Source organism: Chiloscyllium plagiosum, chromosome 18, assembly GCF_004010195.1.
Source record: "Chiloscyllium plagiosum isolate BGI_BamShark_2017 chromosome 18, ASM401019v2, whole genome shotgun sequence".
Taxonomy (NCBI): domain Eukaryota; kingdom Metazoa; phylum Chordata; class Chondrichthyes; order Orectolobiformes; family Hemiscylliidae; genus Chiloscyllium; species Chiloscyllium plagiosum.
The window spans coordinates 1,910,045-1,926,611 of NC_057727.1; the positions used below are offsets into that span (position 1 = coordinate 1,910,045).

General features: G+C 45.8%; 1 protein-coding gene across 1 annotated transcript in view; it reads left to right on the forward strand.

Moving 5' to 3' along the window:
* Positions 1 to 16,567, forward strand: part of lsm3 (LSM3 homolog, U6 small nuclear RNA and mRNA degradation associated) — a 266,968-nt gene that overhangs the window by 153,935 nt on the left and 96,466 nt on the right. The gene's annotated exons all lie outside the window — the stretch shown is intronic.

Sequence of the window (16,567 nt, forward strand, 5' to 3'; positions counted from 1 at the left end):
TATACATCGCATCATCCTCTGTCACTTCCGCCACCTATAAACGGACCCCACCACCAGAGATATATTTCCCTCCCCACCCCTATCACCCCTATTCTGGAGAGACCATTCCCTCCACGACTCCCTAGACAGATCCACGGCTCCCACCAGCCCACACCCACTCCCAGCACCTTCCCCTGCCACCTCAGGAAGCGCAAAACCTTCTTCCACACCTTCCCCCCTCACCTCCATCCAAGACCCCAAAGGATCCTTCCACATCAGAAATTTTCCTGCACTTCCACCAATGTCATTTACTGTATCCGTTGCACCCAATGTGGTCTCCTCTACATTGGAGAGACAGGACGCCTACTTGGAGATCGTTTCAGAGAAATCTCTGGGACACCCACATTAACCAACATTACCACCGCTTGGCCGAACACTTCAACACTCCCTCCCACTCTACCAAGGACATGCAGATCCTGGGCCTCCTCCATCGACAAGCCCTTTCCACCCAACACCTGGAGGAAGAACCTCTCAATTTCCGCTTTGGGACCCTGCAACTACACGGCATCAATGTGGGTCTCGCCAGTTTCCTCATTTCCTCTCCCCCCACCTTATCCCAGTCTCAAGCCTCCAACTCAGCACTGCCCTCTTAACCTGTCCATCTTCCTTCCCACCTATCCATTCCACCCTCCTCTCCGACCTGTCACCTTCCCCCCCACCTTCATCTACCTATTGCACCTTCCCCCCAACCCCATCCCCCTCCCATTGATCTTTCAGCTGCCTGGCCAATAAGCCTCATTTCTGATGAAGAGCTTATGCCCCAAACATTGATCCTCCTGCTCCTTGGATGCTGCCTGACTGGCTGTGCTTTTCTAGCAGCACACTCTCGATTCTGAGTAAACCTCTACAATTTTTAATTTAATGTCGACCTCGCTCTTTATGCACCTTTTCTGCAGCTGTAACAGTGTATTACTCGCTCTGTTCTATTACCCTGATGCACTTTGTATGGTATGATCTGTCTGTACTGCACACGAAACAAAATGTTTTACTGTACCTAGCTACATGTGACAATAATAAATCAAATCAAATCAAACATTCGCTGAAGTCTCTAAAATAACAGGGAGTTGAGGATGGGCCAAAGGGCCTCTTTACATGCTATAAAACTGTCATAGTTTGGTCAATTGATGGGAAATCTGGTTAATCTGCATTGGTCAAAGTTTAGTGTCCTCTCCAATGGTAGCTTTAGAGACTCTGTGGGTGGTAACTTTATTCAGTTGGGACGGTTTGGAGTGGGGAGCATGCCCATCACCATTTACTCTGTTGACCTCATGAAATCTGGAGTAGGCAGGCACATGGAGACCATTGAAAATTCACCACAAGGGAAGACTGAAAAGCCAACCTTCTGAGCTGGGGATGGGGAGCCCTCATTCAAAGGCACTCAGGGCCTGATGAAGGGACCTGTTGTCAGAAAGGTCGGAATCCCACTAAGAGCTTCCCTTGCTGGTGGCTCCTCTCACTCCTAAAACCCCCATCTCACTATCCCTGACCAGTGGCCTGTGTCCCAAGCTATGTCTAGAGCATCCCTTCTATTGGTGCTGGTGAACAGCAAGGAACTGCGAGTCTCCAATGGGCCAGCATTTCCCCGCAGACAGAATTACCATCCCCAGAGGGTTCACATTCCTGCAGAAGGCCCACAGTTTGGTGGCATTTAAGGCAGTGGGCATTTCCCCCAGGAGGAGGCAATGTGGAACTCCTATCAGTTTAGATTTCTTACAGTGTGGAAACAGGCCCTTCGGCCCAATGTCCACACCGACCCACTGAAGCCCAACCCACCCAGACCCATTCCCCTACAATTACCCCTTCACCAAATACTATGGGCAATTTAGCATGGCCAATTCACTTAACCTGCACATTTTTGGTTTGTGGGAGGAAACTGGAGCACCTGGAGGAAACCCACACAGACATGGGGAGAATGTGCAAACTCCACACAGAGAGTCACCTGAGGCGGGAATTGAACCCGGGTCTCTGGCGCTGTGAGGCAGCAGTGCTAACCACTGTGCCACCATGTTGCCCAGTTCTCCCACTATCAGGCAAAAGGCTGAGGAACTGTTTGTGTTCTTTGTAGTGAAAACCAATTTGAGGAGGAAAAGCGATTTAGTTTAACTTCAGGAGTTGCTATAAACTTAGTTTTAATCAATAACTCAGAGACTCTTTTATAAATGGGAACCAGTGCTGAAAATGTGTTACTGGAAAAGCGCAGCAGGTCAGGCAGCATCCAAGGAGCAGGAGAATCGACGTTTCGGGCATGAGCCCTTCCTCAGGAGCACCAGTCAGCCTGTGCCTTGTGCAAACAAGTATCTAGAGAAGGAAGATCAAAGAGAGTTCTGATAGAACAAGGACCACCTCAGGAAACCCTAAAACAGGGACCATTGAATTGCATTCCCAGCTTTTCCTTCCACCCATAACACCTGTGTTTTAGTCTGGGTGCGTGTGTGTGTATGTGTGTTTGTGTCTATGTGTGTGCATGAGTGTGCATCTTTGTATGTGTGTGTCTGCAGTGGGGGAGTTTATAAGGGGGTACTTTCATGTTTTAACAGATAGAATTATATACTGATGGTTTATAATTGTTCATTTACAGCTGATTACTTAGAATCATGGATGTGGAGCTGCGGATGTTGGACTGGGGTAGACAAGGTCAGAAGTCAGACAACACCAGATTATATCCAACAGAGTCAAGGGGAGTGGTGCTGAAAAAGCCAGGCAGCATCTGAGGAGCAGGAGAATCGACGTTTCGGGCATATGCTCTTCATCAGGAATGAGGGTTTGGCCGAAGGGGGCTGAGAGATAAATGGGAGGGGGGGTGGGGCTATTGGGGAAGGTAGCTGAGAGTGCAATAGGTGGATGGAGATCGTGGCGGAGTGGGAGGGGGATTTGAAGTGGTCGGCCACAGGGCGGTGGAGTTGTTTGGTGCATGTGTCCCAGAGATGTTCCCTGAAATGTTCTGCGGGTTGACGTCCTGCCTCCCCAGAGTAGAGGAGACCACATTGACAGCAACGGATACAGTAGCTGAAGTGTTTGGATGTGGAAGAAAATCTATACTGGATTGGAAGAATCCTTTGGGGCCTTGGTTGGAGGTGAGAGGGGAGGTGTTGGTGCAGGTTTTATACCTCTTGCTGCGACAAGGGACGTTGCCGGGAGTGGAGGGTGGGTTGGTGGGGTGTGTGGACCTAACGAGGGAGTTGCAGAGGGAATGGTCTCTGCGGAATGCAGATCGGGTGGGGAGGGAAATGTATCTCTAGTGGTGGGGTCTAGATTGTAGGTGGCAGAAATGGCAGACGATAATGCACTGTATCTGGAGATTAGTGGGGTGGGGTGGAAGGTGAGGACCGGGGGGGGTTCTGTCCTTGTTGTGGTTAGAGAGGTGGGGTTTGAGGGTGGAGGTGTGGGAAGTGGAGGAGATGCGCTGGAGGGCATCATTGACCACATGGGAGAGGAAATTGCAGTCTTCGAATAAGGAGGCCATCTGGTCTGTTCTGTGATGGAACTAGTCCTCCTGGAAGCAGATGCAACAGAGGCGGAGGAATTGGGAATAACGGATGGCGTTTTTACAGGAGGCAGGGTGGGAGGAGGTGTAATCCAGGCAGCTGTGGGAGTCAGCGGGTTTGTCATTGATGTCTGTGTTGAGTCGGTCAATGTTAACGAAGATGGAGAAGTCCAGGAAGGGGAGGGAGGTGTCAGAGATGGTCCAGGTGAATTTAAGGTCGGAGTGGAAGGTGTTGGTGAAGTTGATGAACTGTTCAACCTCCTCGCGGGAGCATGAGATGGCGCCGATGTAGTCATCAACGTAGCAGAGGAAGAGGTGGGGAATGGTGCCAGTATAACTGTGGAAGATGGACTGTTCTACGTAGCCGACAAAGAGACAGGCATAGCTGGGGCCTATAAGGGTGCCTGTGGCTACCCCTTTGGTCTGGAGGAAGTGGGAGAATTCGAAGGAGAAATTATTGAGGGTGAGGACCAGTTCAGCCAAACAAATAAGTGTGTTAGTGGAAGGATACTGATGCGTCCAGGTTCAGCTGCCTGACCGGCTGTACTTTTCCAGCACCACGCTCTTTGACTCTGATCTCCAGCATCTGCAGTCCTCACTTTCTCCCTATTGTCCAACAGGTTTGTTTGAAATCACAAGCTTTTTGATCACAAGCAGGACTTGTGATTTCAAATAAATCTGTTGGGCTATAACCTGGTGTCAGGTGACTACCGACTTTAGAATCATAGACTCATAGAATACTTGCAGTGAGTAGTAATTCTTGTTAATTAAAGAAACCTGGTCCATGCTTTTGTCAACATCCGTCTGAAAGACAAGTAAATTGGAGAACTCTGTACTTTTAAAAATCTTTACTTTTTGTGTGGACTTTGGGAATCGTGGGACTGGATTTCTGGCGCGATGAGCCAGTCAGGAGGAACAGCCACAACCCTGCACTGACAGTGCCAGCCTGAATAATGTGCACATGTGTCTGCAGTGGGGCATGAAATCACAGCTTTCTGGCACAGGGGACCACCACAACTCAACCTCAGCTCGCAGCTTGCAATATCAGGATCGCACGCATTCGGAATTAAAGAGAGAGGCAGTCAAAATCAAGGAAAAACAAACCAAAATAAACAAAAAAATGCCGATGCTGGAAACCAGAAATTGCTGGAGAAACTCAGCAGAGACACAGACAGAGACAGAAAAATTCAGCAGGTCTGGCAGCATCTACAGAGAGAAAGCAGAGTTGACGTTTCAAGTTCAGTGATAAAATAAGTAAAAATAAAGGCATTGTTATAAAATAGATTAAAGCCTAAAGAAACCTATCACTGAATAAAATGGAACAATTAATAGAAGTGTGCATTGAAATATCACTGTGGTGTTTTGGGAATAACAAAATGCAAGTTAAAATGAGTAAGAGCACACATTAAAACTCAAGAAACAGGAGTAGGCGTAGGCCATTCAGCCCCTTCAAACCTACAGCACCATTCAGTGTGACCATGGCTGGTCTTTCACTTCAGAGCCATTTCCCTCTGGGTGCAAAAAATGTTTTCCTCTGACATTCCTCTAAGTTACTAGTTCCTCACCTTAAACTTATACCCTCTGATCTTAGACACCTCTCCAATGGGGAAACGATTCTCAAAATCTGTTCTGTCTAAACCTTCAATAATGTTGTATACCTTAATCAAAGAGAGGCAGAGGGTGGGGCAGAAAGACTGTGTGTGTGTGTGTGTGTGTGTGTGAGAGAGAGACAGAGAGAAAAAAGAAGGGGAAAAGACAGAGTAAGAGGGGCAGAAAGAGAGAGAGAGAGAGGCAGAGACAGTGAATGAGATCAGTAGAGGAACATAGTAAGAGAGTGACAGAGAATGAGACAGACAGAGAGCTAGCAGCTGGCTGACATTGCAAACAAAAGGTGTGTGTATGTTGACACAGACTGTCAGTGTGAATATAACCATTTCCATTGTTTGGAATGTTTTGTACACAGATTCATAATAAATAAAAAATGTAAAAGTTTTATGTTTGTCGGGTGTCAGGTTCAGGTACAAATATTGGTGTGAAGATTTCACTGTGGAGGGACAGGTTCAGGAAATTTCAAATTACCCATGTTAACTGAGGATGTTAAAGCCCCAGAGAGGGGCTAAAAGAGATTTACAAGAACAGGACAAGGGATGTGGGTGTTTAGGGGTGTGCAGGAACTGGAGTTATTCTTGTTAGGGCTGGATAAGGTGTTTGAAATCATGAAGATAGTTTTTAGTGAGGTTGTTGACTTGCTCGCTGAGCTGGTGAGTTTGTTCCCAGACATTTCATTGCCATACTAGGTAACATCATCAGTGAGCCTCCGCTGAAGCGTTGGTGTTCTGCCCCACTTGCTGTTCGTGCGTCTTTGTCAGTTGGAGTTGCTGGTGTAATTTCTGGTTTTGTTGCTGGCTCTGTTTCTTAGTGGTTGGTACAACTCCATGTGTTTGTTAATGGAGTTCCGGTGTGAGTGCCAGGCTTCCAGGAATTCCCGTGCATGTCTCTGTTTGGCTTGTCCTAGGAATCTTCTCAAATACTCTGAAAAGTTTTCAAATGGCAAGAGGCTCACTAACCACAGGGACTTTGGAAACGATTGACAACAGAATCTGAGGTGACTTGAGGAAAGATTTGCTTTGGTGCAGCAAGCCGACGTGCTCTAGAATGCAGCTAATTAAAGGAGCCAGGTACTATAGTAACCAGGTACCATAGTAACCAGATACTATAGTTACCAGGTACTATAGTAACCAGGTACCATAGTAACCAGGTACTATAGTTACCAGGTACTATAGTAACCAGGTACCATAGTAACCAGGTACCATAGTAACCTTCAAACAGGAATTTTTCTTTTATTCATTTTTTTTCTTTATTCTTTCACGGGATGAGGTGTCGCTGGCCGGGCAGCATTTATTGCCCATCCCTAATTGCACCAGAGGGCAGTTAAGAATCAACCACATTGTTGTGGGTCTGGAGTCACACCAGGTCAGACCAGATAAGGATGGCAGTTTGGGTAAATGTTTGAGAGGAGAAGAATCAGTCGAGGTAAGATGGGCCCAATAGCCTCCTTTTGTCTTGGATCACTCCATAACTCTGTGACTGAATCCCATGGCCAGTCATTGTCAGATCTGAATTCTTCCTCCATGTTTGCTATATTGAACTCAGACAGGGTATGATATAGGGCCACCAGGGAGATATTGAGTAATGGAGTAGAATATCTTTTATTGTCACACGTACTCCAGTATAGAAATCCAAAAGTACAGTGATTTTTTTTACAATGGCTGTCTCAAAGTAGGAGAAAGTGAGGTCTGCAGATGCTGGAGATCAAAGTTGAAACTTTATTGCTGGAACAGCACAGCAGGTCTAATGGAGTAGAATATCTTTTATTGTCACACGTACTCCAGTATAGAAATCCAAGAGTACAGTGATAATTTTTTACAATGGCTGTCTCAAAGTACCTAGGTACAAATCTTCAATACAAAAAGGACATAAAAGGAAAAGTAGTAGCATTACTTACAATGTCTAAATAAGTTAGAAATAAGATAGTTATTATACAGTTAAAAGATTGGCATTACTGTGTAGTAAAGAATTTCAAATAGATATTACACAAGGGCTACATATTGAGGGTAAATTGTGTTTACTGAGTTTGTGCTCTTTCCAGAATCAAGATGTTGAAGATGATCAGAAAGTTAAAAATCACGCAATACCGGATTATCATCCAATAGGTTGATTTGGAAGCACTAACTTTTGGAGCACTGGTTCGCAGGAGGGATTTCTTCCCTCAGAGAGATGTGAGTTTTTGGAACTTCTTACGACAGAGAGCTGTGGGGGCAGAGTCCTTGTAGATATTTAAGGATGAAATAGAGAGATTCTGGATCAAGGGTTATAGGGAAGGGGCAGGAAAGTGGACATGAGGAATGTTGGATCAGGTATGATCCTACCTAATGGTGAGAATGCTTGAGGGGCTGAAAGGCCTATTCCTGTTCCTATTTATAATGGTCTCATGGAGGTGAAGTCGCCAGGTACCCGCTCTGACTTCTTTGTTGAGAATTTTTGGTGTCTACATAGGAAGTTGAATATTAATATGTAGTTAAATAACAAACAATAATTCCTTTCATCAGTAACTCGCTGCTGCCTTGCCATAGCCCATGTCACTCAGGCCCGTATAAGATTCCTCCTTACGTTTCCTGGAATGTGGGAGGTTAGTGGGAGACTTGATGGAGGGTTTTAAGTTTATGAATAGACTTGATAAACAGATAGAGAGCAATTTTGTTCTATTGATGGGGATGAGTAGGACATTGGGGATAACCTTCAAATCAGGTGCAGGCTATTCATGGGAGAAATTGGGAAATGTGAAGCTTCATAGAACATAGAACAGTACAGCACAGTACAGGCCCTTCGGCCCTTGATGTTGTGCCAACCTTCTATCTTACTCTAAGATCAGCCTAACCAACACACCCGTCATTGTACTATCTTCCATGTGCCTATCCAAGAGTCGCTTAAATGTCCCTAACGTATCTGACTCTACGTCCACCGCCGGCAGTGCATTCCACACACCCACCACACTCTGTGTAAAGGACCTACCTCTGACATCACCCCTAAACCTTCCTCCAATCACCTTAAAATTATGCTCCTTCATGATAGACATTTCCACCCTGGGGAAAAGTCTTTTCCTCTTCAATCTATTGATACCTTCCTTCTCATAAAATGCAACAGGAGCTGGGGTTCTGCGATGTTCTGTCTCATGGTCAGTGTATCTGAGTAACTTCTCATGATATTGTCACTGTATGACAGCATATGATCCAAAGCTATAAAATCTCAGGCTCCAGCTTACCCAGGATCACTTGAAGTATGCCACTCTCCGGGAAGAATGGTCCTCTCTGTTGCAAACTACTAAATTAATGCTAGCCCAGAAACCATGACCCTGAGGAATGCAATCTTTGGATGTTATAATGATTTATAATAAATGTCTGTTGGATTGTTCAAAGCATGATCTACACACCCATATCTTATGTTACAGAAATAAGACAACCATTACCCCAAGGTAAAGCAACATCCTTAAAACAGGTAATTAGGAAAGCTGATAGAATGCGTTAATGTATCACAAGGGGAATCAAATATAAATGTAAGGAGGTGATGTTTCAGTTATGCAGGATCCTGGTGGGAGTGCATCTGGAGTATTATGTGCAGTGTTGGACTCCTTACTTAAGGAAGGTTGTAAATACACTGGAGGCTGTTCAAAGAGCTTCATCCCTGATGAAGGGCTTTTGCCCGGAACGTCGATTCTTCTGGTCCTCGGATGCTACCTGACCTGCTGTGCTTTTCCAGCGCCACACTCCTGACTCTGATCTCCAGCATCTACAGTCCTCACTTTGTCCCTGCTATTCAAAGACCGTTTATTACGTTAGAACCTGCAGCGGGGCGGGGACAGTTATCTCACGAGGAAAAGTTGAACACACTAGGTTTGTATCCACTGGAGTTTTGAACAGTGAGAGGCAATTTAGAATTTTAATGAAATCTACTGACTCATAGAAATCCTTGCAGCATGGAAACAGGCCATTCGGCCCCAACCGTCTGAAGACATCCAACCGAGACCTACCCCCACCCTATCCCTGTATTTCCCATGGCTACCCGCCTTAGCATTCCTGGACACTATGGGCAATTTAGCATGGTCAATCCACGTTATGTTTGGACTTTGAGAAGAAACTGAAGCACCCGGAGGAGACCTGCACAGTCACCCGTGGCTAGAATTGAACCCAGGTCCCTGGTGCTGTGAGACACTACTGCTAACCACTGAGCCACTGTGCCAACTTGACTGAAACATATAAGATCCTGAGGTGTTTTAACAGAGGGGATGTGGAGAGCATATTTCCCCTTATGGGAGGATCAAGAACCAAGGGTTGCTCTGTTATAGGGAGGATATTATTAAACTGGAGAGGGCTCAGACAAGATTTACTATGTTGTTGCTGGGAATGGAGGGTTTGAGCTATAAAAACAGGCTGGAACTATTTTCCCTGGAGCGTAGAAGTTTGAGAGTTGACCGCATAGAGGTTTATAAAATCATGAGGGGCATGGATAAGGTGAATAGCAAAGATCTTTTCCCTGGGGTGGGGGAGTTCAAAACTAGGGGACATATTTTTAAGGTGAGAGGAGAAAGATTTGAAAGGATATGAGGGACAACTTTTCCACACAGAGAGTGGTTAATGTGTGAATGAATTGCCAGAGGAAATGGTGGATGCAGGTATAGTTACAACATTTAAAAGACATTTGGATAAGTACGTGAATAGGAAAGGTTTGGAGGGATATGGGCCAAATGCAGGCAGGTGGGACTAGTTTAGTTTGGGAATATGGTCAGTGTAGACTATTTTCTGTGTCCTATGACTCTGTGACTCTGAATGACCTCCTTTTGCTCCTATCCCTTATGTTCTAACTGACCAACACAACACACACAGCCCCTGCTGCCCATGAACTGTTTTCAGTTTAGTCAGTGCCCCAGAACTGACAGTGTCTGACAGCCAACAGCAAATCACTCATAAACCATTTCAAGATGTGTGCACCTCGTGAGGTATGACTCATGTTACAATGTTACCTCACTATCCACACTCATACAGTCTGGCAGAATGTACGGTACACACTATCTAATCAATGCTTATGAAATATTGAGCAACAAAGCAAGATTTTCACATTGGGTTGCTGCATTTTCCTGCAACACCAACTGAGAAAAGTGTTATCATCCCCAGCACAGAAGATAAATTTGAATGTCTTTGCCCAGGACAGAGGAGAATGAAAGAGATAAACCATGATCGAGCAAGTGGAGAACGACCAAACCTGCCCAATGGACAGACAGTGTGAGCTAGTGATACACACACCTGGATATCAGCACAGGTTTCTAGATAATGTAACCAGTCTGGATCCTACAGAATCATTCCTGATCATGATGTTTCATTACAGAGAAACAGAAGACACTCAGACCAATTTTTGAGAAGATTTGTAGCTCAGGTTGAGATTCAGGTTGTTTGCTCGCGGAGATGGCAGGTTTGTTTTCAGATGTTTCATCGCCATGCTAGGTAACATCAGGGCTGGTGTTGTGTCCCGCTTTCTATTGCTGTGTCTTGGTCTGTTGTGGCGGGTGATATCATTTCCGGTTCTTTTTCTCAGAGATTGGTAAATGGTGTCCAAATTGATGTGCTTATTGATGGAGTTCTGGTTTGAATGCCAGGCCCCTAGGAATTCCCCTGCATGTCACTTTTTAGCCTGTCCCAGGATGGATGTGTTGCTCCAGTCGAAGTGGTGTCCGTCTTTGTCTGTGTGTAAGGATATTGGTGATAGTTGGTCATGTCTTTTGGTGGCTAGCTGGTGCTCCCGTATCCTGGTGGCTAGTTTCCTGCCAGTCTGTCCAATGTAGTGTTTGTTACAGTCCTTCCAGGGTATTTTGTAAATGGCTGGTACAGGGTCTTTTAGATTCATTAGTAGCTGTTTCAGTATGTTGGTAGGTTTGTGGGCTACCATGATGCCAAGGGGTCGGAGTAGTCTGGTCGTCATCTCTGAGATGTCTTTGATGTAGGGGAGGGTGGTTAGAGTTTCTGGACGTGTTTTGTCTGCTTGTTTGGGTTTGTTGTTTAAGAATCGGTGGACTGTGTTTATTGGGTACCCGTTGTTCTTGAATACACTGTATAAGTATTTTTCTTCTGTTGCTCGTAGTTCCTGGGTGCTGTAGTGTGTTGTGGCCCATTTGAATAATGTCCTGATGCACCTCCGTTTAGGAATGTTGGGATAATTGCTTCTGTAGTTGAGTATCTGGTCTGTGTGTGTTGCTTTCCTGTATTCGCTGGTCTGCAGTTATCCACTGACTGTTCGTTCCACTGTGACATCTTGGAAGAGGAGTCTGTTGTTGTTCTCTTCCTCTTTGGTGAAGTTTATGCCAGTAAGGATGTTGTTAATGATATGATAATGAATTAGGCTTCCTCTAATTTGTTCCATTTCATGATGACAAAGGTGTCATCCACATAGCGGACCCAAAGCTTGAGGTGGATCGTGGGGAGGGCTGTTCATTCGGGTCTCTGCATTGCTGCTTCTGCTCAGAACCCTGATATTGGTGATCCCATGGGTGTCCCATTGATTTGTTTGTAGGTCTTGTCGTTGAAGGTGAAGTGGGTAGTGAGGCACAGGTCAATTAGTTTGATGATGCTGTCCTTGCTGATGGAGTTCGTGCTTTCTGGTGTTTGTGTCCTTGGTTTGTCTGGTAGTGAGGTCATAGAGGAGAAAGTGAGGTCTGCAGATGCTGGAGATCAGAGCTGAAAATATGTTGCTGGAAAAGCGCAGCAGGTCAGGCAGCATCTAAGGAACAGGAGAATCGACGTTTCGGGCATGAGCCCTTCTTCAGGAATGAGGAAAGTGTGTCCAGCAGACTAAGATAAAAGGTAGGGAGGAGGGACTTGGGGGAGTGGCGTTGGAAATGTGATAGGTGGAAAGAGGTCAAGGTGAGGGTGATAGGTTAGAGTGGGGTGGGGGCGGAGAGGTCAGGAAGAAGATTGCAGGTTAGGAAGGCGGTGCTGAGTTCGAGGGATTTGACTGAGACAAGGTGGGGGAGGGGAAATGAGGAAACTGGTGAAATCCGAGTTCATCCCTTGTGGTTGGAGGGTTCCTAGGCGGAAGATGAGGCTCATCGTGTGCAGAGGATGCAATAGATGATGTGTGTGGAGGTGCAGGTGAATCTGTGGCGGGTATGGAAGTTTCCTTTGGGGCCTTGGAGGGAGGTGAGGGGGGAGGTGTGGGCGCAAGTCTTGCACCTCCTGCGGTTGCAGGGGAAGGTGCGGGGAGTGGAGTTTGGGTTGGTGGGGGCTGTGGACCTGACGAGGGAGTCACGGAGGTAGTGGTCTTTTCGGAACGCTGATAGGGGAGGGGAGGGAAATATATCCCTGGTGGTGGGGTCCGTTTGGAGGTGGCGGAAATGACAACAGATGATACGATGTATATGGAGGTTGGTGGGGTGGTAGGTGAGGACCAGTGGGGTTCTGTCCTGGTGGCGACTGGAGGGGCGGAGCTCAAGGGTGGAGGAGCGGGAAGTGGAGGAGATGCGGTGGAGAGCATCATCGGTCACGTCTGGGGGGGAAATTGCGGTCTTTGAAGAAGGAGGCCCTCTGGTTTGTACGGTATTGGTCATAGAGTCATAGAGATCTACAGCACAAAACAGACCCTTCAGTCCAACCCGTCCATGCTGACCAGATATCCCAATCTAAACTACTCACACTTGCCAGCACCCGGCCCATATCTCTCCAAACCCTTCCTATTCATATATCCATCCAGTGCCTTTTAAATGTTGCAATTGTACCAGCTTCCACCATTTCCTCTGGCAGCTCATTCCATTCAGGTCAGTGTTTCTTTGGCCAGGCTGATGTTAATTGATGTGATTAGGGCTGTTACATTGAAGGAGACCATGACTTTGTCCTCTTCTATCTTGGTCTCTTTAACCCTGACAGTTTGTCTGTCTGTCCAGGGGGATGTGTAATTGGGAATTTATAATGGGACTAGAGTTTTATTTAGTCGTGTCATATGTCGATTGTTTAGCTAGAGCTAATTATTTCTAATAAATAATGATCATTGTTCAGTACAAAACCCTACTTCGGTCAAACTGGGCCTGAAAATCAGGTAAATTCATGCATTTACCTCACTTCAGAAAATCTTTAACTTTTGTAACTGAATTTTCAGTGCATTACCCAAATAAGTCATTATAGCAGAGGGAAGGTCATGTCTGAAAGAGTTGAAGGTGGTTGGGCCTAGGACAATACCCCGAGGAACTTGTGGGGCCTCTTGTGGCCCAGTGATAATATCCCTAACTCTGGGTCAGAAGGCCCAGTTCAAGTTGCACCTTCTCTAAAGATGTACCTTAACATGACTGGACATGATGATTGAAAATATCTCCCTGAGGAGCTCCTGCAGAGATGTCCTGCAGCCCAGATGACTGACCTCCGACAACCACTACCATCCCCCTATACGCCAGGTATGACTCCAACCAGCAGAGAGTTTGCCTCCCCAATGCCCATTGGTTCCAGTTCCCCCTGGAATCCTTGATGTCACACTCGGTTGAATCCAGCCTTGATGTCAAGGGCTGTCCCTCTCCCCTCCCCTCTGGAATTCAGCTCTTTTGTCCATGTTTGACCCAAGGCTGTAATGACGTCAGGAGCTGAGTGACCCTGGGGGAACCCACACTGGGCGTCACTGAGCAGGTTTTTGCTGAGCAGGTGCTGCTTGTTAGCATTGAAGATGACACCTTCCATCACTTTACTGAGGATTGAGAGTAGACTGATGGGGCGGCATTTGTCCTACTTTTTGTGTACAGGATATACTTGAGAAATTTTCCACATTGCCAGGTAGATGCCAGTGTTGTAACTATACTGGAACAGCTTGGCTAGGGGAGCACAAGTCTTCAGTACTATTGCTGGAAAATTGTTAGGGCCCATAGCTTTTGCAGTATCCAGTGTCTTGAACCGTTGCTTGATATCACATGGAGTGAATTGAATTGGCTGGAGACTGGTATCTGTGATGGTGGGGACCACTGGAGAAGGCTGAGATGGATCATCCACTTGGCACATCTGACTGAAGATTGCTGTACCTTATCTCTTGCCCCAATGTGCTGTGTTCTTCCATCATTGAGGATGGGGATATTTGTGGAAGCCTCCTCCTCCAGTGAGTTGCTTAATTGTCCACCGACATTCACACCTGGGTGTGGTAGACTGTAGAGCTTAGATCTGATCCATTGACTGTAGATTATCAGAGTTTTTTGAGGGTGTAGGCGGCAGAGTTCAGGGTTTGGAAGGTGCTGTCTGAGGATCTTTGGTGAGTTTCTGCAGTGCTTCTTGTAGATGGTACACACTGCTGCGACTGAGCGTCGGTGGTAGAAGGAGTGGATGTTTAAGCTGCTAGATGATATGCCACTGTGTTTTGTCCTGGATGGTATCAAGCTTTTTGAGTAATGTTAGAGATGCACCCGACCAGCCAAAAGGCAACATTTCATCACACTCCTGACTTGTGCCTTGTAGATGGTGGACAGACTTTGGAGAGTCAGGAGTTGTTCGCTACAGGATTCCAAGATTCTGACCTGGTGTTGAGGCCGCTATGTTAATGTAACAGGCCCAGCTCAGTTTCTATAAGATGGTAAGAAATAAAAACAGGAGGAGGCCATTCAGCCCCTTGAGCCTTCTCTGCCATTCATTAGGAAGATCGTTGATTCAACATTCCTCACATCCACTTTCCTGCTCTTTCTCTGTAACCTTGGATTCTCCGAATGATCAAGAATCTGTCTCACCCTTAAATATTTTCAAGGACTCTGCCCCCAAAGCTCTCTTAGCAAAAAAGACTCACAACCTTCAAAGAGAAGAAATTCCTTCTCATCTCAGTTTTACATTTGCACTCTAATTTCTGAGATTGTACCCTCTTCTCCTAGACTCTCCCATGAGGGGAAACTCTTCTCAGCAACTATCCTGCCAAGTCCCTTAAGAACCCTTTATGTTCCAGTGAGTAGAGTCTGGTCAATAGTAAACACCAGAATGTTGACAGTGGGGATTCAGTGATGCTAGCGCCATTGAATGTCAAGGGAGCAATGGTTAGACTCTTTCTCAATGGTGACCCCCAGGATATTGATAGTGGGGGATTCAGTAATGGTAATGTGAGTGAATCTCAAAAGGTGATAGTTGGATTCTTTCTCGTTGGAGAGAGTCATTGCCTGGCACTTATGGTGGCACTTGCCGTATGTCAGCCCAAACTCGGATATTCCTCAAGTCTTGCTGCATGAGTTGCTTCAGTATCTGAGGATAATAAATGCAAGTTGTTGCTGCTTATTGGCCTTGCCAGAGAGTCCCACATCCAGAGAGTGAACTTTTAAAACAAACAAAACTCAAGGATGATTAGGAGGCTTGCATTTTTATCAGATGTTGTTGTAATGATTCGGAGACATAACTTTTCCGTTAAACTGATTCAGACCTTCCAGGAGAAGGAATTGAGAATTGGAATTACTCTTCTTGCTCAGGCTGAGGGACATCGTTTTGTTAATTAGTTGGAATGCTTCCAAATCTTAACTGATGAGGAATAACGTGGGAAAAATCTGTCAAATTTACACCTGCTTTCCAAATGTAGAAGTTTTGTCTCTTCCTCTGTAGGAGGGACAAAACAAAAATCCATCCACTTGTCAGTTAAACACAAGTGGTGTGCAAATTTAGTAGGGGAACCGCACTGCAAAATGCTACATTGTCATGCATTATGGGGATAGGTCAGAATGCTCTTTGAAGGATCAATGCACACTTGATGGGCCAAATGGCCTCTATCTGTAATGTAGGGATTCTAGCTCTGGTAGGTTCACACAAATTCTTCTCAAATGGTACCAAGTGATGAGGGATTTCAGTCTGGAAAGACTGGGACTTTTTACCCCTTAGAGTCGAGAAGGTTATGGGGAAATTTAAAAGAAGTGTTTGAAATGTTGAGGGGTTTTGACAGAGTAGATTGTGAGAAAGTGTTTTAGCTGGCAAGAAGGCTTGCTAACTGGAGGATGGGTAAATGGGTCAAAGAAGCTGGCATGTAGGGAGCATAATTTAGTCCAAACTCGTATTTAGTTCCATTCACACCTCAGACTTAGTCAAACACAGTTAAATGTAGGATCCTGGGGACTGTGGTTGAACAGAGAGACCTAGGAGTGCAGGTGCATAGTTCCTTGAAAGTGGTGTCACAGGTAGACAGGGTGACGAAGAAGGCATTTGGCACAATTGCCTTCATCAGTCAGAGCACTGAGTACAGGAGTTGGGACGTTATGTTATGGCTGCACAAGACATTGGTAAGGTGACAATTGGAGTACTGTGTATAATTCTGGTCACACTGCTACAGGAAGGATGTTATTAAGTTGGAAAGGATGTAAAAAAAGATTTACGAGGATGTTACTGAGACGGGAAGGTTTGAGTTGTAAGAAGAGGCTGGATAGGCTGGGACTATTTTTCTCCTGGAGTTTTGGAGGCTGAGGGGTGACCATATAGAAGCTTATAAAATCATGAGGGGCATGGATAGGATAAA